The sequence below is a fragment of the Rhodnius prolixus genome, unplaced genomic scaffold (genome assembly GCF_049639745.1).
Source record: "Rhodnius prolixus isolate KJV_2025 unplaced genomic scaffold, Rpr scaffold_3, whole genome shotgun sequence".
In the NCBI taxonomy this organism is placed as follows: Eukaryota; Metazoa; Arthropoda; class Insecta; order Hemiptera; family Reduviidae; genus Rhodnius; species Rhodnius prolixus.
The window spans coordinates 41,203,055-41,230,443 of NW_027411603.1; the positions used below are offsets into that span (position 1 = coordinate 41,203,055).

The 27,389-nt window shown below is 32.0% G+C and overlaps 2 protein-coding genes across 2 annotated transcripts in view; one reads left to right on the forward strand and one right to left on the reverse strand.

Moving 5' to 3' along the window:
- The window catches only part of LOC141452777 (uncharacterized), a 59,804-nt gene extending 59,321 nt beyond the window's left edge, over positions 1–483 (reverse strand). Inside the window, exon 1 of the mRNA XM_074125200.1 lies at positions 158–483. The gene's annotated coding sequence lies outside the window, so the exon portion shown is untranslated. The remainder of the gene's footprint in view (positions 1–157) is intronic.
- MCU (mitochondrial calcium uniporter) overlaps positions 1–27,389 on the forward strand; it is a 286,499-nt gene that overhangs the window by 169,268 nt on the left and 89,842 nt on the right. The gene's annotated exons all lie outside the window — the stretch shown is intronic.

Here is a 27,389-nt window from a genome sequence, read left to right on the forward strand (position 1 = left end):
AGAACAGTACGCTAAAGAAAATCAAAATAGTCATTAACTCGCATTAATTGGCCTACACAATTTTCCTAAGTTCGCAAAATACTTTAGAGTTGTAGTTTGTTAATCGCTATTATAATTTTGAATTTAGTCTTAAACGAAAAATATTATTCATACTTACTATTATTTTATCCAAAAATTTGAACAGCTATTTCCTTATTTGTTGCAATTATACTTGTACACTAATGAAAATATTTAAATTAAAGAAAACACACGGAGAAATAAAACTTTAAAAGAACCAAGAAAATGTTCACAAACACAAGACAGTGAAAGTAATACTCGTATATGTGGGGGAAAAAAACTGAATGAAAACAAAAATGTCCAAAATAGAGAACTACACTGACACCTTAAAAAGCAGCTACATACTCTCTCAATGGACAGGAGGAGCGCACTTGTGCGGACAGTTCGCAGGGGGATAATGTGGTGTTGCAGCTGATTTACATGGTACACAAGGTCCCTCGCAGCCCCACTCCATTCTAGTCAGTACTGCACCAGTAATAATCATTCTTTTTTACTTACCTCCACTTTGTTTAGTAGTCATTTAAAAAAGCTAGGTTATCTTCGCTTCAACCTATTATTTTTTTTTTCCTGGTGCTATTTACAAAGTCGTAATTCTCACTGTTATTTCTCGAAAAAAAGGAACAATTGTAGATTTTTTCTAGTTTCACTGGAACTTTTGTAACGTTTTGGAAATTGTTACACCCTCATAGTCTTATTCTAACTTATTTTCCTCACTCAGCTTCTGATGTCGCTCGCTATTTTGAATTCATACGGGAGATTAAACTTATTTTTAGAACCCGCACACTTGACTTAAAAGACTGGAAGGAAAAGTAGCTGCAGACAACCTAAACGACTTCTAGACAACAACAGATCAAGTCTGTAATTATAAAACAAACGTTTACTTATCAAAACTAGACTTCCGCCATCGATCTGTGGAATTGAACAAAAATGTTACAACCTTAATCAGTCCCTACAATCCAAAATCCTTTAAAATTATTTTTAATCAACCAAACCATCTACAATAACCTGAGTATATACCTTTTCCTGCGTGAAGTAAACAAAGTAAGAAATCAGAAATTTAGTGTACACCATTTCCATATAGGTTTATTTCTATCGGTCTAAGTGCGTGCTTTTATTAAGCATCATGTTATTTTACAACGAGCGTATGACTAGATCTCGTTTAATTTACAGGATGCGTTAGTGTTTGAAGTGCGTGGATCAATACTGATCAGTAATGGCAACTTCTCGCCTCTTTGCTTGCGCTTTATAAATATTAAAATTTGTACATGATTGGGAGCCGCTTTAAATAGAACGGGAAGCGCCTATGCTGGAATTGGCTTTCCGGGCCGATGTGCCTATGTTTGGTTTTTATGTTAATAACACTGTACTCCACTTGATATTGTGACATATTTACTATTTTAATCTACCCTTGGCCAAACTCACCTACTGAATCTACATTTTCATGTTGAGCGTCATGCGACTAAGTTATGCATATTTAAGTTGTGTTAGATATGTATGTTTGTGTACAGATTAATAACTGAAGCGTGCCCGAAATGAATACATATGCTCCGTACAGAGTTGACTATATCGACTGGATCAAACTCTGATATTGGTTTCAATATTCTATGCCTATGTCCGCCGAGCTGAAAGGGAAAAACTCCCCCCTATCCTAAGATTCTAATCTTCTAGTCCGTTGCCTTTCATCCCTTCATGAAACGCTCCTAGACATCTTAAAGATCACAGACCTCGTGACATCATCTCTAGTGACTGACCAGTGTTAGTATATTCGTTTGTATTACACTATCATTTTGGATTTAAAAAAACTATAGTCATCAAACCATTCCTCCATCTGGACAAAAGCGTATCATAACATTCTGCATTAGTTTGTTTGTAAGTAATTTTTGGTTCTAATTTAAGAATTTCACGTTTGTAATTAAAGGGTGGTTCCACCAAAAGGAGGAAGGAACGCAGGCAATCCAAAATGTTCCCCAAGAATTTCACATAACTACTCAAGGGAAATTACTTTTTTAAAAGAAATTAGAATTACTTTTTATTAACGAATCATATACACAAAGATTATTCTTTAATTTAAAACGAAAATTAAACAGATTCTGTAATAGAATAACTTCTCTTATTTACTTGATGTTAGAAGAATAAATATAAATAGAAACTAGAAAACTATTTAATATTATATATTATGTCCTGAGTCTTAAATATGTTCACATAACCTGTACTTTATGACTTCATTGACAGGCTAAAGATGTACTTCTATTGTTAATGACTGAATACAACTACAATAAAAATATGCGATTCGGAAGAATCCGTTTTCGCAAAAATTGAAAAAGCACTTTTGCTTCAGTATACCCTAATAATAAAATTGCCTACAAGAAATCGAACATTAAACTATCATTACAGTAGATTATTGACCTAATTTATTTTTTATTTACTATAAACATGGATTATGTTCTACTAATAAAACGTTCTATCTTCTAACTTATTTCTTATCAGAACAAAACATCCGTCTTATTTTTTTTTTGTGAGCTCCTGGAGTGCGTAACTTTATATAGTATGATATAAAGGTACACTTAGATACTTCTTTGTTATTTTTAACTGCCATCAAAAAATTAATAGCCGCTAAGGATGTCATGCATGAGTTCACTAAGGGTCTAACAACCCCATGGGGTTATCGCATCACGCTATTCTAGTCACACAAGTGGGCGACAGACAGTACGTAAATATAAAATAGTCACGCCTTCGCAATGGTTTTCACAAAGTAATCGTGGCGACCATCAAAAAAATATATCTTCGTGGCGCTTCTCAATGTGTCTCTAAGCCAGCTGTCACTTATTAGTTGCAGCTGCTCTCCAATTTGCGAATATCCAGAACGTTTCTCTCGTCTTTGAAGATATCATCTACCCACCTAAGTCTGGGTGTGTTATAAACCGCGTCTGGGTTGTGCACAGCTCTTCTTCCAGATTCCTCATCTTTCTCCATTCGAAGTACGTGGCCCTTTCAGTTCAATCAGTACATCAGATTCTTCTAAATGTTCGTCAAATGCATCCAAGTAATGTTCTTCTATTTTATTGAACCTGAGCTTTATTAACCTTATCCAACTGATATTTTAACAACTAATAATTCAGAGTTTAAAGAAAATTTTGAGTAATGTGTTGAAAAAAAAGTAGTTTGGGTGTTCTCACTTAGCTGTTTTGGATTGCCCAAATTCTAGCGAAATTTCACAACGTACAGACTTCAGCAGCATTCAAGAGGCTGACTTTCTTATTAATTCTTCGAATTATAATGTGGTACAGAAATCAGAAATAGCGCTAGTGACTCCTAATCCTAGAATTGAACTTTTGACAGAGATTAGAAGAATTCTCGAAGCGAGAGAAATTCGGAACCTCTAGTTGAGTGAGAGAAAAGATAGGAAGGTAACGATCGTAGCAATCAAGTGCTTCGGACACGTTAAGAGTTTGGGTTCGGAAAGATTACTTAGGATGGGATAGATTGGGTGGTCGAAGTAGGAGGGGAAAATCGAGGAAAATCGATCAGGTTGAAGAGATTGGATATTGCTGGATATGATTGGACTGTTGAAGAACTGACATAAGTCAGAGCTACTTGAAAACAAGGGTAATTATATAAACAAATGCCGAAGAATTTACTCAATATGGAAATCCTTAGAGAAGGACCTTGTTTAGATCGACCAGATCAATAAAATAAGGGCTGCTAGGACTGGGATAAACCAAATCATACTGCAGTCTTATTGTTGAAAAGGAAACTTCTTTGGAGATATAAGTCATAATTCACAATAAATTCTGAATCGAAAGAGCAAAACTTTTAAATTTCAAATAAGAGAAAGTGATATAAATGCGTCACACTAAATGTTATGTTAGATTACCAGTGAAATTATTAAGTGTTAAGTTTGTAGGTTTAAAGCTAACCTTGAGCCACTTTATTTTATTTATAAATCTAATTGTTTATGTTTTTGTGGATGGTGGCTAATTTATTTATTTTTAGGAAAGCGAAAACACCATTAAACAGGCACTAGTTTTGTTATGTGGGAATACCTGTTGTATTCCTTCTGTATTTATAACAGGAATTCCCACTTGCTAATTGAAATTCGTAACGATCTATCAATAATATGTCTGTGAGATCTGCATCTTACTTCAGAAGCATGTATTAGAGAGAAATTCATTGAAATCACAAAAATGAAGAATTGAAAGCTTATTTTGTTAACCACAGCTTGTGGGTCAAGCATAAAGTTGAGTCGATTAGGCTGGCTGGGGCACTGGCTTAGAAGGGAATAGTAAAACGGTCTAAGAAGAGCGTATGAAAGGCAGGCGACCACTAGGAAAACACAGGTTACTGTGGCAACAGGATCTGGAAAATGACACAACTGATATAAGGATTAGACATAGACGAAGAAGAACGAGTGATACGGCGACTCCTGCTGCAGGAAACCCTGGTACATTTTGGACGTAGAGCCGAAGAAAGAAAGAAAAAGTTGACTTTAACGTCATTACTCTTAATGACAGTTGACTCGACATGTAGGTAAATTAAGATTGATCATTAAATTGACATGACGCCTTCATTGCACAACTTAACTTAGCTCCTTTAGTTGATTAATGCAAATCTCTTAAATGCATTATTTGAAATGATTGGATAGTTGATATTAAATGCTCACTTCTGAACTTTAACCTCTCTATTTGCAGCATATGTTATTCATTTCATTCATTTGACCCTAAGTACACAGTCCAAAAATCTTTCATTTGAAAACAAAATTTAGAGTTCTACTCTAAAGACATTGGATATTAATGCCTGAGGTAGGCTTTCATTGATCAAAATAGTATTTAAATACACTATTTAAGCAGAAAACTGTTGCAAAAAACTATTCTAATATTGAAAATCAATCATATCAAAGTCTTCCTCTCCCTTGTGCATGAATATTGTGTGATCACCAGCTCATTATTCCAGCATAAAGAGTTATTCCTCAAGAAACATAAATTTTGAGAGACCCTCTTTATGATCGACCACTTGGAAAATGATTTTTTTTCACTTCATCAGGTTTTCATTTTGACAAAATTGGATTCCTAAGAAATCATTTTTTCTTGTTGAATTTATTTATTTTTTTCATTTCCTTGTCAATGAAAATTTAGGATAAGGAATAAGGCGATGTTTTATTAGAATATAAAAAAAATCGGCAAGGTTAAGCTTTTTTTATATTGAAGGTAACTTTTTTATTTTGCTGTTGTCATTTATATTTATTTTTCTTTTATATTTTTTAATTTCACATTTATTTAACTCAGTTAAAGTTCTATAAACAATACAATATTTGGTGTGATGAAGTTTTAAAACAAGATTATTAGTTTTCATATTTTATAATGGTGCATTAGTGGTACATGTGCGCATTAAACGTTGGATGATCTTGAAAAGAGATTGAGTTGGTTAGGATTTTGCCTTCTTCATGGTTAGAAATGAAAAAAACTTGGAAAAATTCTTCTTAAAGCATAACAATAAAGTCAGTAGGGAAGTGATATGAATCCACAATCTATCTTAGTAAACTATTTTTGACGAAGTCTTCTAGCTTAATACTGCTCACCAACTAGCATTTATTCTAAAACAATATTACATCACCAAAATCACCTCCAGATATTACAAAACAAATCCCCAGTGTGAGTGAATTTGTATGAGCGTTAGGATAGCCAGTGTGATGTTAATCTCTTTGTTGACAAGGCTGAGGAATAATGGTGTTGCAAACAATTAAAATTATAGAATAAATCATTCTTTAGTAATCATCTACTTAACTCTTTAGACGTAACAAGTTCTATCTTCCTTTCTTATAATCTCCTTTAGTCATTAGAGCAGAAATATAATAAGTTATTGTTGTTGGTACTGAAGTTGCAGTTACTTTATTTTTAAACACTAATTTTAGTAAGTGGAATTAGTTTTGTATTAATTCTAGGTCTCTGAACTTTGTGTAAGCCATGAATATATCAGATACAATATCGTAAGGAAAAAAGTAGCTGTTCTCCAGAATTTTAAAATAAGTAAAACTGAAAATTTGATTTAACGAAGTGATTTTTCCAGGCCCCTAAGACCATATTGTCAAAGCGAACATGGACACCTAATCCAAATATCAAATTTAAATATTCTATGATTTACTGGTTTTGAATTATAAATACTAAATACTTCTAGATCCGCAAGCCAATTCGTGAAAGTCACTTCTTTATCTACATGGGACCCAGAAAATTAAAATACTAGATAAAAACGTCCCTATGGTGGTGAGAGCTTCTTCATTTATAAATAATCGGCTCAGGAGATTGCCAATAACAATATTCTATGAGTCCAGCTTACTAATGCTCCTAATGAATTACTTATTTCTTGAACTCCTTCGTTATGAGATCGTAACTGAAGCAGTATTCTTTTGCAGCCTGTATTAAAAATTTACCTCTCTCTTCACCTTCACCAAGGACATCTATTTTATTTTAAGAAAACGTAAAGATTATCTTGAGCACAGCATTTAATTTTATTATTATTTTTATAAATCGAATAGTTCAGTTATTATTAATTTGGTTAGTTTGAAGTATTGTAAGTTTTAATTGGTATTCCTATGGATCTGAAGTTAACAATTATTAATTAAAATATGATTGAGACTCGAACACTGATTATTAATTTTAACTGCATAATAATTAATATCTCGTTAAACCAAATCAGATGTGGACGCTGTTTGTATACGTAATGAGCATTCTAAATCAATAGGATATCACCGTAGATTTTAATATTAATTTTGAGTCAACAAATATCAGCGAATTAAATAATTTTTTTATGGATTTTTATTTTGCACTTAATATTTAAAAACCATACAGCGTAAAAATCGTTAATGTAGTAAAATTATTCAAATGATATCAATGAAATATTAATGAAATGTTGGGTACTTCCTAATTTGTGTACCTTTTAGCATTTAATCAACCCTTATACTTAACTTTTTAAACTGCAAGTTTTTGTTAAAGAGATTTTGGTACCTTTTGCATAGATTTCCCTATTTGTCTATTCTACAAAGTTACATATCTTCTTTACACATTTTCTTAACATTTAGAATGAGCAATACTTTCATTATATTCAGATATAATATTAAGATGGAACCGTAACTACCACTGAAGAGATCTTTTACAAGAATACTTGAGAGTTGCCATTCCCAAAGAATCCACTAAAACAACTTTATTGGGTAAACGTTTCGAATAAAACAGTTAGATATTTGTACAAGAATAGCAGAATTAAACAGAGATTTCAGCCCTACCTTTAACATTTTTCTACAATTGGGTAAAGAAATCATTGAATTCCGAAGAATAGGGAGAGAGATATAGAAGTTTGAAGTTTGATCGACTTTAAAAACTACTAAAATTTAACGTTCTATACCTCATTACCTATTATCACTAAAACATTGAAATTTATGCCAGTTATAGAGTAAACTTTTCTCTACATGTGGGTGAAGAAATCATTGAATTCTGAAGAATAGGAAGAGAGATATAAATGTGTGAAATTTGAGGAATTCAAAAACCTCCAAAATTTAACCTTTTATATCTCAATAACTATTACAATTACAACATTGCAATTTATAGAGTTAACTTTTCTCTAGAATTAGGTTAAGAAGCCATTGTAATATGGGCAATACGAAGAGAGATATAGAGGTTTGAATTTGAACAAAACTGAAAACCTCCAAAATTTAACCATCTATATTTCATTAACTCTCCTTAACAAAGCTTATTACAGTTTAAAAAGTTAAGTATAGGAGTTGATTAACTTTTATTCCCTTAACTGGAGAGATCTTTTTAAATAATGCTTATACGTTGCGGTCCCTAAATTATCCTCAAAAATAATTTTCTTGAGAAAAGGTTTTGTATATATGTACATATATAATCGGAAGGTATTTGTACGTAAATATCAAAATTAAGCTGCGAATACAGTTCTTCCTCTTAAGAGAAGTAAGAAAAATTAAACTGCGATTACAGTACTTGTCCCTAAAAGACCAAGAGAAATTAAACTTCATATACACACGATTACAATACTTTCCTTTTATAGGTGTAAGAAGAGAAAGTAGCTTTAATATTACGTAGGGGAGCCCTAAACCTTACATCCTGCTAAAGTTGATAAATACGGGGCCAAAAATTATAGAGTAATTAGTAATAATAATTTTCTGAGGGCATTACATACAAAGGGCTAACTCTTTTTCCATTTGATGTTCAACGTCCCTCCGCTCAAAAATCACACCTGCATCAAGTTCCAAACGGAATGACACCTGAGTTGTTGCAAAAAAGTTAAGTTATAAAGGAGGATTAGCCCTATATTATAATTTGGGAATTTAATCTTTTAAAAGAGAAAAAAATTGTCTAAGTTGGGTGTTTTTCAACGTTACGCTTTTTCGTGCACTTCAGCCTTTATACAAGTGTCCTACCGGACAGTTTTAATAAAGGAGAATTCAAGAAATATTGAATTTTCCTTTCTGTTATTTTAGCTTGTCTTATAATCTTAGGGCAGCTTAGGATTTCTTCCTTTCTTGTACAATATTAATTAAATTAATTCACTACTGCGACTCACAAGTTTATAAAAATGATTTTCGGCTCATATTCTGTGAATGGCAAATATTTTTTTACAATTACTACTTCGGAAAACCATCTTCATTTTCCATTCAATTAGACAACAGAATGTGAACAAAATTGAACTACTCCATTCACCAGTTAGATTAATGGTTCAAAATAATTTATTTAATTTATAGAAAAAGAAAAATAAATTATATGAAAAAATTAATATAAATGAATTATAGATAATAGTGACACTAAGATTGGTTACGTATAAGGTTTTCCCAATAATTTTGTTTATTGAAGTCGCAACCTTGGCTATTTCTGTTTTAGACTAATTTCTTTTCTTATTGTAATTTGTTTAATTATTTACTAATTTAGTTCGAAGTGCATTTTTAAAAAAAGGAACTTTTACGAATAAGACGAGCAAAAGATCAAACTTTCATTTTCTTCTTTACCTTATTTATTGATTTTCCCTTTGCAACGTTTAAAGCAGATGCAAGTTGTAATTACAAATTTTGACTTATAAATTTTATCTACCTAATCATTCAATTATTTTAGAAGTATTATAAATAATACTAGTGAATTAATAATAGAAATAAATAAATAAAATCAACTTCTATCAGATAAAAAGAAATCATTTTGTAATTTTCTATGCTCAATTTTTTAATGTTATTATATAAATAAATGCGATTCTAACACGCATATATTTTCATATATATGCAAAACTAATATAAAGCTTGCATGTATAAAATTATATTTACCACTTCATATATTTAGCTTAATAAATATCCGTCAATTTGTCAAGAAAAAAGAAAGAGAGTGAACTAAATAGTTCAGTTGATAAGGGTAATCATTAAGGGCTAACGTCCAGTACAAAAGTGCTTTTATTTTCTAGTTGAAATAATCAGGAAATTTACATCTATTGAAATATATTTGTATTGCTATATTAGCTAAGTTTGTTATATGACATTTCAATGGTTGGTTACCACAGGAGATAGAAGTTTGCGCAAATAGTATTCCTTTGTTTGTTTGCAATTTTATTGTCTATGGAATTATTGTGTTGGTAAATGTTAATTTGTACTTTTGTCTTCCTATCACCATCACTGATTTTCCAAAAATTGAATTCATTTTTGTTCTCCTATCAATTTAAAGAGCACCCTAATCTGTACCATTGGTGTTTTACAGCCAATAAAATATAATCATAAAATTACAAATGATCATTTAACTAAAAGCATCAAAAAATAAGTTTTTTAATATGAAATGTTCAAAATCATTCAGTTGAAAATTTTAAGCACTTAGTTATCAACCTCCAACTGATATAATCTTTGGGAAATATTAAAAATGAGTTGATTTCTCTGATTGTGTTCATTTTATGCATATTTAATTTAATATAAATGTATTCTGCAAATCTCTCTCTCTGAACAAGACATTCTAATTAATATTGAAGCTTAAAATTCTTGTAATTTCTTTAAATTGTTCTGCATACATAATATGACGCCTACTAATATTATACAGATGTTGAGGCCGCTTATAATGCTGAAATAATATTTAAGAGGTAAGCTTAATTTCACCACTCTCCAGAATTGGCTTAAGAAGCATTTAGTAAATTATTTTGGATACCGTACTTATCACTTAGTTTCTTCAGCCGAGAGCTCTACGAAATTCAATTCAACAACCTACAATTTTTGGTACGTTGAATCTACATATATTGGGTAATACACAGTAGGTATGTACATCATTGTAATCTTTATTTAATTGCAGCCAATAAGAATACGCATCCATAACTAAATTATAAAAGCTCTTTTTAAGTAAAATATTTAAGGAAACGTCTCACGTTCTTCAGATGTGCTGTGGATACATAGTTCAAATTAATAGTGGTCTAACTCCATCCGCAGACAATTCTTGCCCAACAGAATGGGTAGCCATTACTGCTTACCCTCTCATCTTGGGAGTACTCAGTTAAATATTCTAATTGTGGTACTTAAAACTTTAACAATTGCATTTTAAGGATTGCTTAAGTATTTCAATGAAGATTATTTACAAATTAAAAGTTAATTCAGCGAAATTCTCATTTATTTTCCCTTTAATAATAAATTTTATGAGCGGACTGATGAAATCAGAGCAATTATTGATGTTACTACTATTAGTAAAATTGGTGCCGAAGGTCGCTGACACTTTCTTGATTACAAGAGAAGGTGTAAGAGAAGAATCTTCGTGTCACCCTCCTGTTCTGAGCCCTCTTAGCCTGGAAGCACCCACTCATGCCTTTCCAATGCTTCTCCAATCCCACCTTACCACTGATCTTTGAAATCCTCGAAGCAAAATTTGTGTATGTACGAGGCTACTGTTTTGAGACCACTACTTCGGAGATCAAACACTGCTTGCTCAGAATCTTGAGCGCTGGCTGCCTCTCAGAAAAATTCCCACCTTTTTTATAATGTATCTATAGGAGGAACGGGCATCATCCAACGTCGACAGCCTGGAAGTTAGTGGCCATATTCTCTAAAACTTTATAAATCCATTGTCAATCCCCGTTACCAACTGTACCGCCTCTCGAAATCCCATTTCTTACAAAATGGCATCTATTTTTGAGATCACAAATTGGTCTGCATGAAGTCAACACTTAATTTTAATATCTACTCACTTCTCTGACTATACTAATACTAATTTGGCAAAAAGCAATTAGATTACTGTCACATTGATATAACGAATAGTGAATGAAAATTTGACGTTGATTTATAGGAAAATTCTCATTAAAACACCACAATCGATTTTGACCTTGTTTACTGAATAACTAAATCAGTTTCTACTACATTGACATTAATTATTTCCTGTCAAACGTTTTTTTAGAAAAAGAACTGAACTATTTATATTCTTCACTGTGTATCACTGAATGGGCAGATCGATTGTGCAACTGACCACCTTTTTTCTTTTTTCCATTTTGTATTCATTCATGATTTACGAACCTTGAAATATGCCGATGTCATGGTTTAATGCATGAATGGACATGTTTTATGATTTCAGCAGAAAAAAAAACTAATGGAAATGCTTAAATAAATAAAGTTACTTAAAATTGATACGAGGATATTGCAGATCTAAAACTGTAACATATATTGAATTACTGATTCAGATCTACAGAATTGAATAGACCATATACATCGTGTTTATCGTTGTGTTTAGATTATTATTACAATCGTATATTGATGCCTTCAGCAATACTAATTAAAGTTATATTAGCTCTTATCGGTTCATTTGCTGACCTTATCGATAAGTTCTGCGAATTCCAGCTTCCAAACGAGTTAATTTCTACTTTTCTCAGCAGTTTTCCTGTATTGTGATGTAATACATCATTAGATTTCTAGCTCCTTTGGTTTTGTTTGTAGGAACTGGGACTTAATTGCTACTATATAATCCATTTACTTCTGTGACACGACTTTACTGTCTGTATTAGGCAGTTTTCTAATCATTATACATGACAATACACAGAGCTTATGAGTAAAACAATTAATTCCTTTTGTAGGATTAGTTAATCCATTCTTAATTAAACCGCCACAACTGCGCAATCTTCTCAGCCAGTTCCTTGGAAGATATTAAGTCGTATTCAAGTAACATTAAGTTCTGTTTCAAGTAACGCGTTCCCAATGTCTTGTAGAAAATCCATATTGAATATTTATGTATGCTATGTTGCAACATGAGCGTATTATAAGCAATCATCATTATCGTTTACTTACCATTATTTACACCTAATTAGTTACGTAATACTGGGCACACATTATGTAATACATGTGTTTTCTTCCAAATTCAAGGTTAATTATTGTGTTAACATACAGTGCACTAATTATGTGCCCTCCATTTGTTGGATTGTTATTTGTTTAAAAAGGAAAACTTTTAAACATTTTATTTTTTTGAAATTTTCCATTATTAGCAGTAAATGGTTTTATTACTGATGGAAACTTTCAGAAAATGAATTTATAAAACCATTCTGCTGGGATCTAATACCACGGTATTCACTGCCTGTCTTGAAAGTGGACTAAAAGTGGCTGTCCTGTCCTGGAGGCTGCCTCGTACCTACTCTTTCTTCTTCTTAATTTCTTCCCTTCACTACCTCAAGTAAAGAGCCACTCTAGCCGCAGTTAAGGCAAAACTCCTAGGGGAGGACATCCTTGCCTGAGCAGAATACTATTTTTATCTCTCAGAACCAGTTGCCAAAGCTGGACAATCTAAATCTTCAGCGATTATATAACCAATTAATTATAATTATTTCTTATTATTGAAAAAAAAAAAAGAGATGAAGAAAACCATCTCTTTTCCTAATGGTTTGCTCATAAAAGTAGAGTGAACTTGTGAAACATTGAAAATGTAAACAAATGATGAATTAGAGGATGAGGTGCCCTGCAAGTTCAATATTGTGACTCTGTCAGAATGGGCCCCCCCCCCATTGCTCTGAATGACATTAGAGGCATACTCTATGTTCGTGTTGAGTTGCGTGCTCCAATTCTCTGTTCCAGCGGGTCTACTGACATGACCCGGCTAGTATTCTGATCAATATTCACACTCAAAATTCTCTCACCCTGTGAATACATTTTCTCCTCTTATATATACATATGTATATATTCGTGACAAATACTATTTACCAAGGCAATTAATCTTCTTGCGAGTGAAGCGGATGTAGACCCTCATCTTATTGGCTTTAAAACCAAAATTGCGAGTAATTATATATTGTAAATACTGAAAACATTATTGTCCAGCAACACTATTCTCATAACATGTGTTATTTGCGAACGAATCAAGTTTGTTCCAGTTATAAAATAGAATAGAGGGCATGGAATGAGTACAACGACCCTCATATACCGAGTCCCTAAGGTATAAACTCCCGATTAACCCAGGGTTAACAATGGCTTAACAGCACACAATAATGCTTGCGACGCTCTCTCATGCAATTATTACTAGAAAGCTTAGTACAAAGAGCATATAAATTTGTAATATTCTAAATACACTATTTTATTATGAATACCTTATTCCCCTGTAATGCATAAAATTTTCTATAAAAAAAAAAGGGTTTTCTTACTTAAAAAAAGCAGAAGTCCAGCGTGATTGTTTTGTCTAGGTAGTCGACTTTCCAATTATTTTAAAATGAAAATTTTTCTAACCGAAGCCCTAAATAGCCGACACTTTTGGTACTAATTTTTTTTATCAATTTAAACGACTGAAGAAAGTCAGAAAATTAGATCCATAATCAATGTCATCATACATAAATAGTTCAATCAATCAATGAACTGATTCCTATTTCCTATGATCGAAACAAGTAATTGAAAATAAAAATTGTAAACATAACTATGTAGAATCGGCTGGTGCTTCAGAGTTCTTATTGAGGAGAGATAGATTACCTGTATCAGGGACAGTGTGTGTGTGTGTGTGTGTGAAACATTGTGAGATTTGGGGTGTATTGGGGCTAAACTGAGGTTTGACACTTCAATAATTCTTTGATTGGCTAGCTACAATCTTTCTGCGGAACTAGTCACAATATACCTTTGTGCTGCTGACATTATTATTTGACAGAAAATTATTAATTTTGGAGGCGTTATCTTTATGAATGGTCCAGCAGTGATTGTGATATTTATTTATAAATGAATCGTAATCGTTCACACCGTGGAACAGAACTTGGTCCACCAAGTTTTCATTGCTTTTTGCTCATAAATCTTGGTCTACTATCTTCCTTCACCATCGTCTACCTTCTCTAAACGACCACTCTTCTTCCTCCAGCAGACATCTGGTTCCTAGTTTTCTCCAGGTTCCCTTTTGTCTGTCTGGAATACTATTCTGCTCGGTCTATAAGTGGTGACCCAGTATTGCAGCTGTACACTCATTGTTCTAAGTGACTGTCCAGACAAACTTTTGCTTCCTATCGTCAACTAAATTCTGCACACAGCATTCTCATCCTCAGAATCTTTGCTCTGGTATACCAACTCTTCGAGTTTAGTTAATATTAATATCCGATGCATCACATTCTACTATTATCAAACTTGAAATTTAAAGTTTTTATGTTAATAATATTCTATTTGGAGTTTAACTTGAAACAAACATTTTTAAATAAGTAGAAAAAGAAATGGTAGTTTTAAATCAGTAGACCAACGCCGGTTTTGTTCAAAATGTTTGTGCAAAGTTTTTCTTTTAAAGTATACAACAAAATGCAAAAATTCAGCATGAATAATTCATATTGTATTTATCCTTGAAGTTCAATAAGTATAAATTTTGTTAAATTGGCTTCATTTACTTAATAAAAGCAATAGAAAATATCCTGTTATTATTAAATTTAAGAATGATGGTAATACTACCGCGCGGAATAATGGGTAATTTCATAGCTTACTTTATTAACTGTCCTATCATTGCATCTACTACAACAGATGGTAAAGGATTAGAACATTTATTATAAATTATTAACGTTTATTCCTTACTAAAACTTTTACGAATCACTCAAGTAAAATTATTTTACAAATAAGAAAATACCAAAGTTCATATAAATGATTGATTAAGTCATTAAATATCATTCTCCATAAATTCGGCCATTAGTCTTCCAGTTTGGCAGTAGATGGTGCTGATAGAACTTCATTACAGAATACTCATCTTTTAGTAGTTTATTTGCTTTTCTTTTAAATTATCAAAAAGAAGAAAGATTATTGCGAAATTCAGTCATAATTTTGTAATTTGTTTTAATGCTAAGACAGGGTCATCTTCAGTGCTTTGGAATATATTTTACCGAAACAGATTACAGTATATCTTGATTTGTTGATGTAAAAAATAGTTTACAGAAATTATTACACATTACATACACAATTACATTGTAGATATACTCACAAATTGTTACAAATAATTTGTAAACTGTTTTTTATATCTACAACTCAATTTATTGTTTGTACCAACACTGGACTGTCTTCTCTTTTTTTTCGAACATTTGAAGTTCTCCCATTAAGCCTTTGGAAGTCAGAAGTCAGCGTCAAGCTAAAGGAAAACTAGTAAACTATTAGGAATCGAAATTAGTGATTACCAAGTGTTTTTTGTTTTGTTTTTTTAAATCGTTCTGTTCCATAGAAATACAATAGAAAATTTGTGCCACATTTGGCCCGAGATATCCCGAACATATCATTTATGAAATTAGATGCAGATTAGTTAGAGAGTAGTCTTGAACACATCTCCCACTACAATTGCACTTCTATTGTACTAAAAATATGTTCACTCTTATAGTGAGAAATGGTGAGCGAGTTAAAATTCTTTCTCACTTGAAGTCAGGCCGAACCGTTGTGTAATTAGTGGAGAAACATTTAATAATTTCCCTTATCTTATTCAGTATAAAAATACAACATTTACAGTTGCATATGGGACCAATAATTGAATTATTTAAGCAATATTCTGAATTATTAAATGAATTTTAAAAAAGCTGCGCTTATAAAAGAATGAATGATTCAAGGTGTGGGGTCAGTAGATTAAAGTTAGTTTAATTAGGAAATTAAAGGTAAACATAATCTAGTGTTAGAGAGAGAGGAATGTAGGATAGAAAGAAATAAGAATAACCACCGCCCAACAGAGACTTCATAATTCAACTGAGAAATGGATGATCCACTTAAGTAGATAGTATTCGGTTAAGTTACCACTCTAAACACGCTAAGACCGTCCACTCATAATGCCTTGCTGAAAACATTCCTCAATTTTTATAAGCAAGCTCTCCACAATTATATTAGAAGGACCACTTGAAGAACTTGGTGTCCTTTCTTGCATTGGTTGAATCTTTCTTCGACTTGGCTACTTTTTTTTTTTGCTTTCTTCTTCGCTCTCTAGACTTCATTTCTTGTCTGCATTCTTTATTTTTAACCTCTGACTGAGTTGTTATCTTCCATTTCCATTCAGCATTGCCTGTACCAAAATAGATTTACGACAATATTTACTTTCTCCAACTTGTCTTTTTTACTTCATATTTTCTTTTTTCTTTTTTTTTTAATCTCCATAACTTAGAAGAACAGATTTTAATGTATACCTTATCAATTTTTTCACCAGAATGACTGCTTATTCTGCAGATTTCTTTGCAGAAAAAGGAATATTTCTTTGTAGAATTAACTAAAAACATGACAGAAAAAGTTTTTTCTAATTAAATTAAAACTGTCCGGTGGACAGTTGTATAAGGGTTGACCATCAAAAACTGCACGAAAAAGTGTAACGTTGAAAAACACCCAACTTTGACAATTTTTTTCTATTTTTCTATAAAAGATAAAATTCCCAAATTTTCTTTATAATATAGGGCAAATCCTCCTTTATAACTGTAATTTTTTTGCAACCACCCAGATCTAATAGGTTTCGAGAAAAAAGTTGCCGAAAATGAGCAAAAACGGCTTTTTCAAAAAATGTTCTTGTTCTTGTTCTTCTTCTTCTTGTTGTTGTTGTTGTTGTTGTTCTTGTTACCTTTTTTGTAAACAACGTAGCGCCTAAACGCGTGAACCGATTTTCATGAATGAGGTGTCATTCGATTCGGAATTTTATGTAGATGTGCCTTTTGGGGGTCTCGGCCCTGTACATCGAATGGGAGAGGAGTTAGCCCCCTTTATGTAAGGCCCCCTCCAAAATTATTATTACTAATTACTCTGTAAATCTTGGCCCGATTTTGATAAAATTTGGTAGGATGATAGGGTTAGGGCTCCCCTACCTAACAATAAAGCGACGATCTGCTCTTACACTTGTTAAGGGGAAGTATAGCAATCGTTTCAAATTATCGACACGTGAACCGATTTTCATGAATGAAGTGTCATTCGAATCGAAATTTTGTACAGATTTGTACTTTAAAAGTCTCGACGCTATGCCTCATAAGGAGGGGAGTTCGCCCCACCCAAATAAGGCCCTTTCTAAAACTATTATTACCAATATTTCTACAAAGCTTAGTCCGATTTTGATAAAATTTAGCTCAAATAAAGTGGTTAAAGCTCCTCTACGTGGCTGTGAAGTGCCATCATGCTCTTACACCTACTAAGAGGAAGTACTGCAATCGTTAAAATTATCAATGAGTGAACCGATTTACATCAATGAATTGTCGTTCGATTCAAAATCTTTGCCTTTTAGGGAGAAGTACTGTAATCGCAGTTTATTTTTCTTGCTCCTCTTAAAAGGAAGTACTGAAATCGCAGTTTAATTTTGCTATTTACGTACAAATACCTTCCTATTTTATTCAAAACGCTTTCTCAAAAAAATGGTTATTGAGGATGGTTTGGGGACCGCAACTATAATCATTCTTTAAAAAGATCTCTCCAGTGGTAGTTACGGTTCCGATTTAACACCTTATCAGGTTATAATGATAGAATAGCTTATTCCAAATTTTAAAAAATCTGTAAAGCAGACGTAACTTTGCAAATAGACAAAAAGGAAAATCTATCCAAAAGGTACAAAAATCTCCTTAACAAAAACTTACAGTTTTAAAAGTTAAGTATAAGGGTTGATTAAACGCCAAAAGGTACACAAATCAGCAGTTCCCAACATTTCATTAATACTTCATTGATATAATTTAAGTAATTTTACTGCATTAACTTTTCCTTCACATTTTTTAGAATTTATTAGATGTCACAGACCCTTATGCTGGCCAGTTCATTCATAATATTTTTTTATTATAATTATGATAAAATGAGTGATGAATTATTCTGAGTAGTCACATATACATGCATGTTAAAGTAGAAAAAAACAAAGTTAGAGTCGGCCACTTTTTAAATTTCAATCACGGAAGATTCAAAACAATATTTCAGTCTTGAATTCGTCTTACCGAAATATTCGTGAGCACAAATAACATACAGTTAATAACAAGTAGATTATTCAACAATATTTACTCATTTCTCAATTGTAATTTAATTTAGTCCCCCTAATTTTACTTATGGTAAAATACTGGAATGATTAGCTGTCCTAAAAATATGCATATCTTTATTTTCTTTATTTTATATTACATATATATAACATTGTGGGAAGAACACCTAGATTGAGAATGTAATTGAAGAAAACTATATTATTTGCGATAAAGCCAGATTATTTATTACTTATTATTACAAACGTTTGACTACAACATAAAATAACAATTACTTTAATCGAAGAATGAACTTAAACCAATGATTTTTATTTAAAAATAAAAATAAATGCATAAAATCATTGATGTAAAAAAAGTTTAAGAATTTTTTAGCCTCTTATTTTTTTTATATTTTTTATAACGTTTTTTATTTCACCTGTGATTAATAGTTTGATTATTATAGATAAATAGATATTACAGTCAATCTAAGTTAAATGGTGTGCTACTTGAGTAAATATTTTGTAGACGAAAATGGCCAGCATAAGGGTCTGTGACATCTAATAAATTCTAAAAAATGTGAAGGAAAAGTTAATGCAGTAAAATTACTTAAATTATATCAATGAAGTATTAATGAAATGTTGGGAACTGCTGATTTGTGTACCTTTTGGCGTTTAATCAACCCTTATACTTAACTTTTAAAACTGTAAGTTTTTGTTAAGGAGTTTTTAAGTAATGACTTAAAAAGTTACAAAGACAGTATGAGAAGAGAAGACGCCTCACTAATTTTTTCCAACTTAGAGTAGCTCTTTATCTTCCAGTCTTGCGTGCCTCGACTAGTTCAGAAAGTAGGAGATGCTACAGTGCTACAGTCGGAATATAAGCAGGGAATACCAATCAAAGAATTGGTTTGGTTTACTTAATTAAGCACCAGCTCTAGTTTTGACCATTTCATTAGACTTGGAAGCACTGAGAGAAGCTTCTGGGTAAAGTTTTGAAAGCATTAATTTGTCTGCTAAAATGAAATAAGAAGGTTGTGAGCTTACAAAAGTTAATGGCGAATTCTCATTAAGTTTCATTGTTAAGTTGTGGTTATTTTAATTATAAATTCAATTAAGGCGATGCATGAGGAAAATATAACTGGGGTAATTAACGAAAAAAAAAGTGCAATTGAAAATCGGAATTGATGGTCCAAAAAGAAATGAAGGTAAAAGTGTCTAGTGCCTTCTAGATCTCCATTCTATACTGGGATGTCTAATCATTTTACGCACTAGTCTAGAAAGAGGACAAACATTTACGTTCTGGTTTGTCACACAGCGTTAAGGTGCAGCATTGTGTTGTGTTTATCTTGGAAAATTCTCTCTCTCTCTCTCTCTCTCTGTCTCCTCTCTTGGATTTAGAGATTTATTGAACAATCCTTGGTGTTATTATGGAGCTTTGTCTTCTTTCCTGAGCGCTTCATCAAATAATCCAAGTGAATTATTCTCTTTCTTTTTATTATTTCTCATTTTCTTTCTGCAAAAATGAACGATTCGGATAATAAATTTTTTAACACAGCTGTCTAAATGGAGACCAAGGACTCATTTACTCATTAGCAACAGTTATCCAGTAATCTTTACTGAATTTTACTGATTTTTAAAAGATGACTAGCTAGCATAAAGAGGATTTAACTGTTAGTAATTATTTCTTAAATAATCTATATGTCATGTTCAATTATTAATGGTAGTAATGGTGACTCCAACAAATTTTGAATAGTCGTGTTTGCTATATTTACTATTGCGCCGAATCAATTGTTAAGGTATAATAAGGGGTTGGTAGGCCGCATATCAGACTCAGAGGAGTTTAATAACATCCATATTCCAATCATGTTGACAGTAGGTATTGTGTATTCTATTTGCAAACTGAATGTGACGGAGGTATTGACTGATAACTTCCTTCCGATTGTCTGTTTAAATACCAATTTTATGTGAAACAATCTTCAGCGGTTGATTTTATTGGTGTCGGTTAATATGCGTTGTAATATGCGGTTAACATTGTACTATGCGGAAGTACTATATCGTTTTAAATGTTTATAGTTGAATTTTTACTGAAAATACTTTTATGAAAAAAACTATTGAAAACGAAAAAAAATCTTGAATTAGAGTACAACATCAAAACTCACAGCAAACTCAAATTATCTGATATCTGATAGATTAAAAGCACCGGAAACTAGCATACGGAAACACGAGACGCTTCAAATGTAGCTCGCGTTATTTCAAAATGAAAGTTTTACTGTGTGCTGTTATGTTTCCAATTCTGAAAATTTTTTCGACTATTTCAGACTTGTTCATCGTTTATCTGACTGTTTACTAAAGCAGTTTTTTCTTAGGAAATTGAACAATATTATTTGAATTTGTCTTCCATTGAAAGGTTGGTTTCATGACTATGTGCTTAACTCCTGGTGAGCCACCGCGGTAACAGCCTGCCCAGATAATACGACCTCGACGTTAACCTATCTCTACTGTATAAAACTTATTAAATTTAACTTTATTAAAGCTTTACTGGTATATAGTAAAGTGATGCTCATCTTGTTGGGTAATTAATTCATTATCTAATTTGGAGAGAAGAAATATTATTGCCAATTTCAATCGTTCTTATTTTGTTTGTAAATGTTAAAGCCGAGCTTTCGACCTAGAGACTAAGAACTCCTGAAGATAACAGCCCCTTGGTAGAAAGTTTGAGATCAATAAAAATAAAATAATAATTACTGAAATTGGCAATAATCTTTCTTCTTCCTCTTTCTGTTGTATAGAATCTTGGATCTACATTTTCAGATCTTTAGATCTTCAGAGAATGCTGAAGATATCAAACACTAACTAAAATCAACTGGAAATTTAAACCCCATTTTATAGATCCCTCTTCTTAAATAAATAATTATAAAATAATAAAGTAAAATCCAGTGTGCTTTGTTAACGATTACAAAGGCTAGATTGTGGTTTAGATAACGACCACTGGTAGCGATAATCACAAAGGACTTTTAACTTTAGTTAAGTTCTCCTCTTAGAGAACTATGTGCTTGAAAGTTATCTCAGATAGCAGATAGTTATAGAAGATAGATACTATTGGAAACCACGCCATTGTGATTCAGAATAAGGGCTTTTATCATTGTTATTAAGAAATTTCTCATCCTTCTTAAAATATTTATTTTATCAAAAATATGTTTGATATTAAACTGCCTAAGAAAGGTTTAAAGTATTGGAAATAATAAATTCAGAGATCAAATGTACGAAGTACCTACAAATATATATTTTATTGAATTTATTTAGCTTAACTATAAATAATCCTTACACTTTTGTAACTGGTTGGAAATGTTACTTTCATTCGACGCATTTCTGATCTCCATGAATAAATCTTCGGTTTAATACGTCATACATCTGAAAACCATATTTTTAATTTAAGTATACACTAAGTGCAGATCTCTTAACTTGGCTCTATCTAAATTTTTGTTGAAATCTGATGTACGTAAAATGTATAAAACTAAAGAAAATGCTGGGAGATCGCTCCTAGTAATAACCTGCCCTGTAAATTTTATTAATTGCAGGAAGTGAAGACTAAAAGAAGCTTGTTACAACGCCGACTACGTTTCATTCTTTGAGGAGAAGGAGGAAACAACATTGAATCTCCATCTGCGATGCCATCGTTCAAGGAAGCGTTGGATGCCTGAGAACTTAAAAGATTCTGGAAGATGAAATTCCCTTGAAAGAATCTAAGATTGCTTGGATACCTTGAATTGAAGCACTTGCTTTAGGGCTGCATCCATAAGGGGATACAATAGATCTTGAAGGATCTTGCTTAGTACATTAATATGCTAACCTCTTCAAAAAAATTAAAAAAAAAAAGAAAGATAATGTTCTTACATCTCTTTAGAGAGATGATTTTAGAATCAACTTAGACAACTAAAAGAAACTTGCTTTGATGGGTAAACTTCATCACTATCGACCGAAGTCATATCAAGAGATTGCCTCTAAAAGAGTCCTATCTTGCAAATCCGTCTTCAATTTGTCATGAGAACGGCTCAGGAATTTTGATTCAAGCAACTTCAAAGTAGCTCCATTGAGTTGTGGATAATATTTAAGTTGAGTACCAAGAATGTGTTCTGGAATGTTTCTCGATGTGAAGCAGACCTTCGATTGAGTTTGAGCTCTGGTCTTCTCTGGAAACTCAACCGAAATCTTTCTATTTCCTTAGAGGGGAGTTTTGAAAAAAACTAAACGCTCAAATCTCCAAGGAATCCTGTCCTTGCTGTCTGAAATTCTTCTCTTTATAGATTAACGCTCCTTTTCTATGTCACCAATCAAACCATTAACTTAGGCCTAAACGTCCCATTGCTGAGGCAAATTACAGAAAATTTCATCATAACTTACAGTCTGAACCTAAATCACTAGTATAGTACGTTTCTACCAAGGCACTTCCAAATTACTCTCCTAGACAGTGATTTCGCCGTCTAACGACTAGAATTGATAGGGAAGTGTCGTTGGAGTGGTAACTTGTCTACTCTAAGTGGGTTGCAGACATTACATATTATTCTTGTTGTTTACAGCGCAATAGTGCGCTGATTGTATCTAAATCAAGGATTAAAAAAGATATCTCTCTGTAAATCTATCTAAATCTCTTCCAAATGTTGTAAAGGATGAAACTTCTCCCTTGCAGATGGAGTACATTGGAGAATGCAAAATTAAATATTGATAATTGAATTCTACCAAAACTTTGTAATATAATTGAAATTGTCAGTAACAATGTTTTACTAAAGAACAAAATTCAATAATTTTGTTCTAAATTGAATAATTAAAACAAAAGCCAAAAAAAAAGAGAATGTGCAGCTTTAATTTTAAACCATTGATTACTGATTCAGCTGCTTCGATTGAACCACTCAACATGTCATTCGCTTCAATGATCAAAAAACCAGTAAATAATTTTGTTAAAATTAAGTCTTTCCAATGGTTTACCTTTTTCATACTTAATTGTTCTCTTTTGTGGGATTATGGATAGTTTTCCGTATATGGCTCTACGATTTCTGTCGCTTAAAAATAATATTAGAAAAATGAATTTCCCTTTTTTATAAATGTATAAATAAAAAAATCAAGAATGGCGACAATTATCCATAGGTTAAAAATTAATATAAAGGTGAAAATATATATTTTTCAAATTTACGAAACCATTGTGATCCAATTTGCCAATGTTTGTAGCGCGGCAATATTTCAAAAGATTTGACTGGCGTGTGTAGGTGGGATACCAACAATGAATTAAACCGTGAAAGATTTTTAACCTATTCTATGTTCTGTGGTTTCATATTTGTAATAAATCAGATTGTTTACCAAGATTTAGTGGCTAGCTTGGCTTAAACAATGTGTTACGTTTATTTGTGTTGGACGTTTTATATTACAGAACTCCTTTGATCCATTACTTTGCAATCTGCCATTATTTGCAATATTCATTTTGAAGTTTTATTATATCAAGTTTGAAGTTGTAATTAGATAGCAAAATAATCTGAGAAGATACTTTCTTTTGCTGCAACCATCTGATAACAATTATTATAGATCATGGAATCTTTAATGGAACTGTAAATGCACATCTGTCACTTACTCATAAATATAAAGACTAATATATAAAAATAAAGAATAAAGGCTAGTTAATAATAAAATTAATTTAATTTATAATTTCTGTTGCAGGTAAGTCTGGCAAATGTAGAAGAAACTTTTCAAAAGATTTAACCTGATTTTTTCATGTAAGTACTTGATATATTCAATTCAATGATGCCCTGTAAGGGATGCAGATCTAACCACTTCTTCTAGAACGTTTCTAAGTGGATAACTCAGCCTAATAGTACCAACAACATAACTAACATAACATTCAAATAGAGTCTACTGAAGTAGTTGGGTTTAGTAGACCCAATGGTAATGGTACCTGGAGGGAAACCTCAATCTCTATCATACTTCCGCCACTGAATACTTCACTTTTTTTTTACCTTTCACTTTCAATTTGAACGGTGTTCAAAGTATAAGAGGAATGGGCTCTCAGCTAGTAGTACAGCGGTGAACTAGAACTGGAGATGACGGGTTAAAATCGAGGTGTACTCGTTTAGATTTTGCTTTCCTTCGAAAAATAAAACCTCTACAGCTTACTGGGTCGGGTAATGGAGTTGTCTGAAACTCTAAAGTCAGATCTTCAGCGATCTGGAGCCGTCAACTGTCTCTTAGGATCCTTTCTCTAGAATTGGGTTGCATGCGATTGGATTTCACAGATAAAGATCAACTTATTATGATCTTTCTTTTATTTAATGTATCTATTAGTTTTTTATTATTTTTTAGTTTAGTGTATTTATTTATTTTTATTTATTATCAATCAGTTTACAATAGGTCTATTTTTGAAGTACTAACATTTGAACAGAAAAAAAAGAAGCTTATTGGCCATTGCGTTCGATGAGGCTTTTAACCTGAATGGTGTGATTACAGAAGCTCCCGTTGATGATACTCCTGAGTATTCAGTTGTTCTGTTGCCAAGGATATCCCTAGACTGCATCCCATTCAGCTTGCACCTATTCTGGTAATTAAGTTTTGCTTAGATTCGAATGTGAGGACAAGTTATGAATTTAAAAAAATTAAAGTAATTTCTATATCTTCAAGTTAGGCGTCCAACAGTCTATCAGATGACGCGGACAGAGATCAATAGCAAATAAACTAAAATAAAGCTACATATGAATAGAAAAAATATGAAAAACGGAAACGAACTCGCATTAAGTATTAAGTAAATTTGTTAGTCGTGAATAGCGTTTTCGCTCCCACCTTCTACCTGATTCTTATTGGGAACTATTGGCGTTGAAAATAGAAATTGGTCGTTGCAAACGGTTAGCCAGGCAAAACTGACTCGAATTCATCCGCTCTCCTCAATTTCTAGACGAGGTTTAGTACAATGTTTCGGACTAGAATCTATCGGAATGCTATCTAGTTATGTTTTAAAGAAATTAGTTTGAGAAATGAACAAACTTTTACCATCCTCACACCGTAAGCGCGGGAGAAAGTTTTTGACTTTGAATTGATGAAGCAAACACAAGTTATTGCGACAAGGAACATTCACGAGGAATTCTGCAAAAGGGCGTAATACTAATGGTTGATATTTCCTTTATGTTATTCAAAATTCCTCATTTTATTTATAGATTATTTTCTAGTACAGTGATGTAATAGTTTGAAATTCTTAACATTCATTTTAAATTTAGTAATTCACAGACATTAGAGTGACCTTAAACTTAGTAATATTTTGTCCCATATTTGAATAAATTTGCAGAGAATGTATTGTGGAATATATTAATTCATTAATACCCTTTGTTAAACTATAAATCTCAATAAACAAGATCAGGCTACTGAATACTTCCTGCAGATCATTTTCTATGCAGTTTTGCTGTGGTACACTTTGAAATTGCTGTTTTTGCTTTAATGTTTCCTTTAATTATCATTATTTGAGGTTGTAAAAGTTTAAAATTAATTTAAATGAATTTAGGCTAGTTCCCATTGATTTATGGAAGAATGGATATGATTGTAGCGCTTATGAAACCCTTATCTCGTTGAGGCTTCGAAGAAGAAAGAATTGGAAGAGGCTAAAGAGATACTGTTCATTAAAAATGCACCAACGTTGAAAAAGATATCGCTTGTTTTTTTTTTTCTAGCCAATATATTGGCGATTGGAGGAAACAACAGTTGCTATAATGGCCAATATGTTGGAAATTTATTATTTAATTGGAAGTTTATTTCCATAAAATCAAAACAACGGGAAAAAGAAAAGCAATAAACTATAAATATAAATATTCTATTGTCACAATTTTCCTGCGAAAAACAAACAGTTGGAAAATTCCATGACTCTTACAATTTACAACCCTGCTGTCCAATGTTTCCCTACCATGCTGGAATTTTTTGTTAGATTCTTGCATCACCTTCATTCTATGTTTCGTCCAGATCGGTGTTGTCTACAACGTGAATCCCCTTTCAAGTTAATTCTACAAAAACCGCAAATTTTTCTACTTAACTTAGAGTTAATAGAGAAAAGAGGCAACTCAATGATTTTAAAGAAACTAGCCACTAGTCAAGCAAGCTTTTAGAACTTATTACTTCATAGTTTTAAAAATCAAATTTAGTATCTGAACTAATCTTATACCTAAAAAAACTTAAAAGTTTTACCTTTGTAAAAAAAAATGTACACATTTAAAAAGTAATATTTTGCAATAAGCCTTGTATTTCTAATAAAAGACTCATAATGAGTCATATAAACAATAATTCAAATACTTAACTATTAAATAATATTTTTGAGTATTTAAGCTCATTAATAGGCTCCTAAATGCTATACTCCGTGTTTCTTTCTGATTCACCATTAAAACATTTCCATATGAATCACTTTGATAGAGTGGTCCAGCCAGTTCTTCATGATCGTGGCGATTCCAAGGGCACCCCACTTTTTAAAACACTGATAATACATCATATCTAAATTTACTAATAGTCAGTACTCTTAGAAATTCAAAATTATGTTTGACAGTTACATGGTGTATATCAGCGGTAAATCCTATAGAATTCGATGCTTTACTATCATGTCTTATAAGGTCCCTCTTAGAAATGGCTAAATTCCGTTTAAGTTTATAAACAAATAACACTAATATCTTACTATAATATTCAATAAAACTAATGAACGTGAAGCTTCATTTGTTTGTCCATCTAACAAACATTATGAACCTGGAACTGATGGCCTAAATAGCAATGAAATCGAGACAGATTTCCCAGTAATTCATTGATTTTAGTTGAAATTGCAAGATGAGTTTCTAATCCTTAAAGTTTATTAGATTTAAATAAATATTGATCAGACTGATCTTAATCAGATAATTTCTCGACATGGTTAAACTATAGAGTTTATTTTTTTAAAATTACTTGAAATTATCAATAATCCTTCCACTT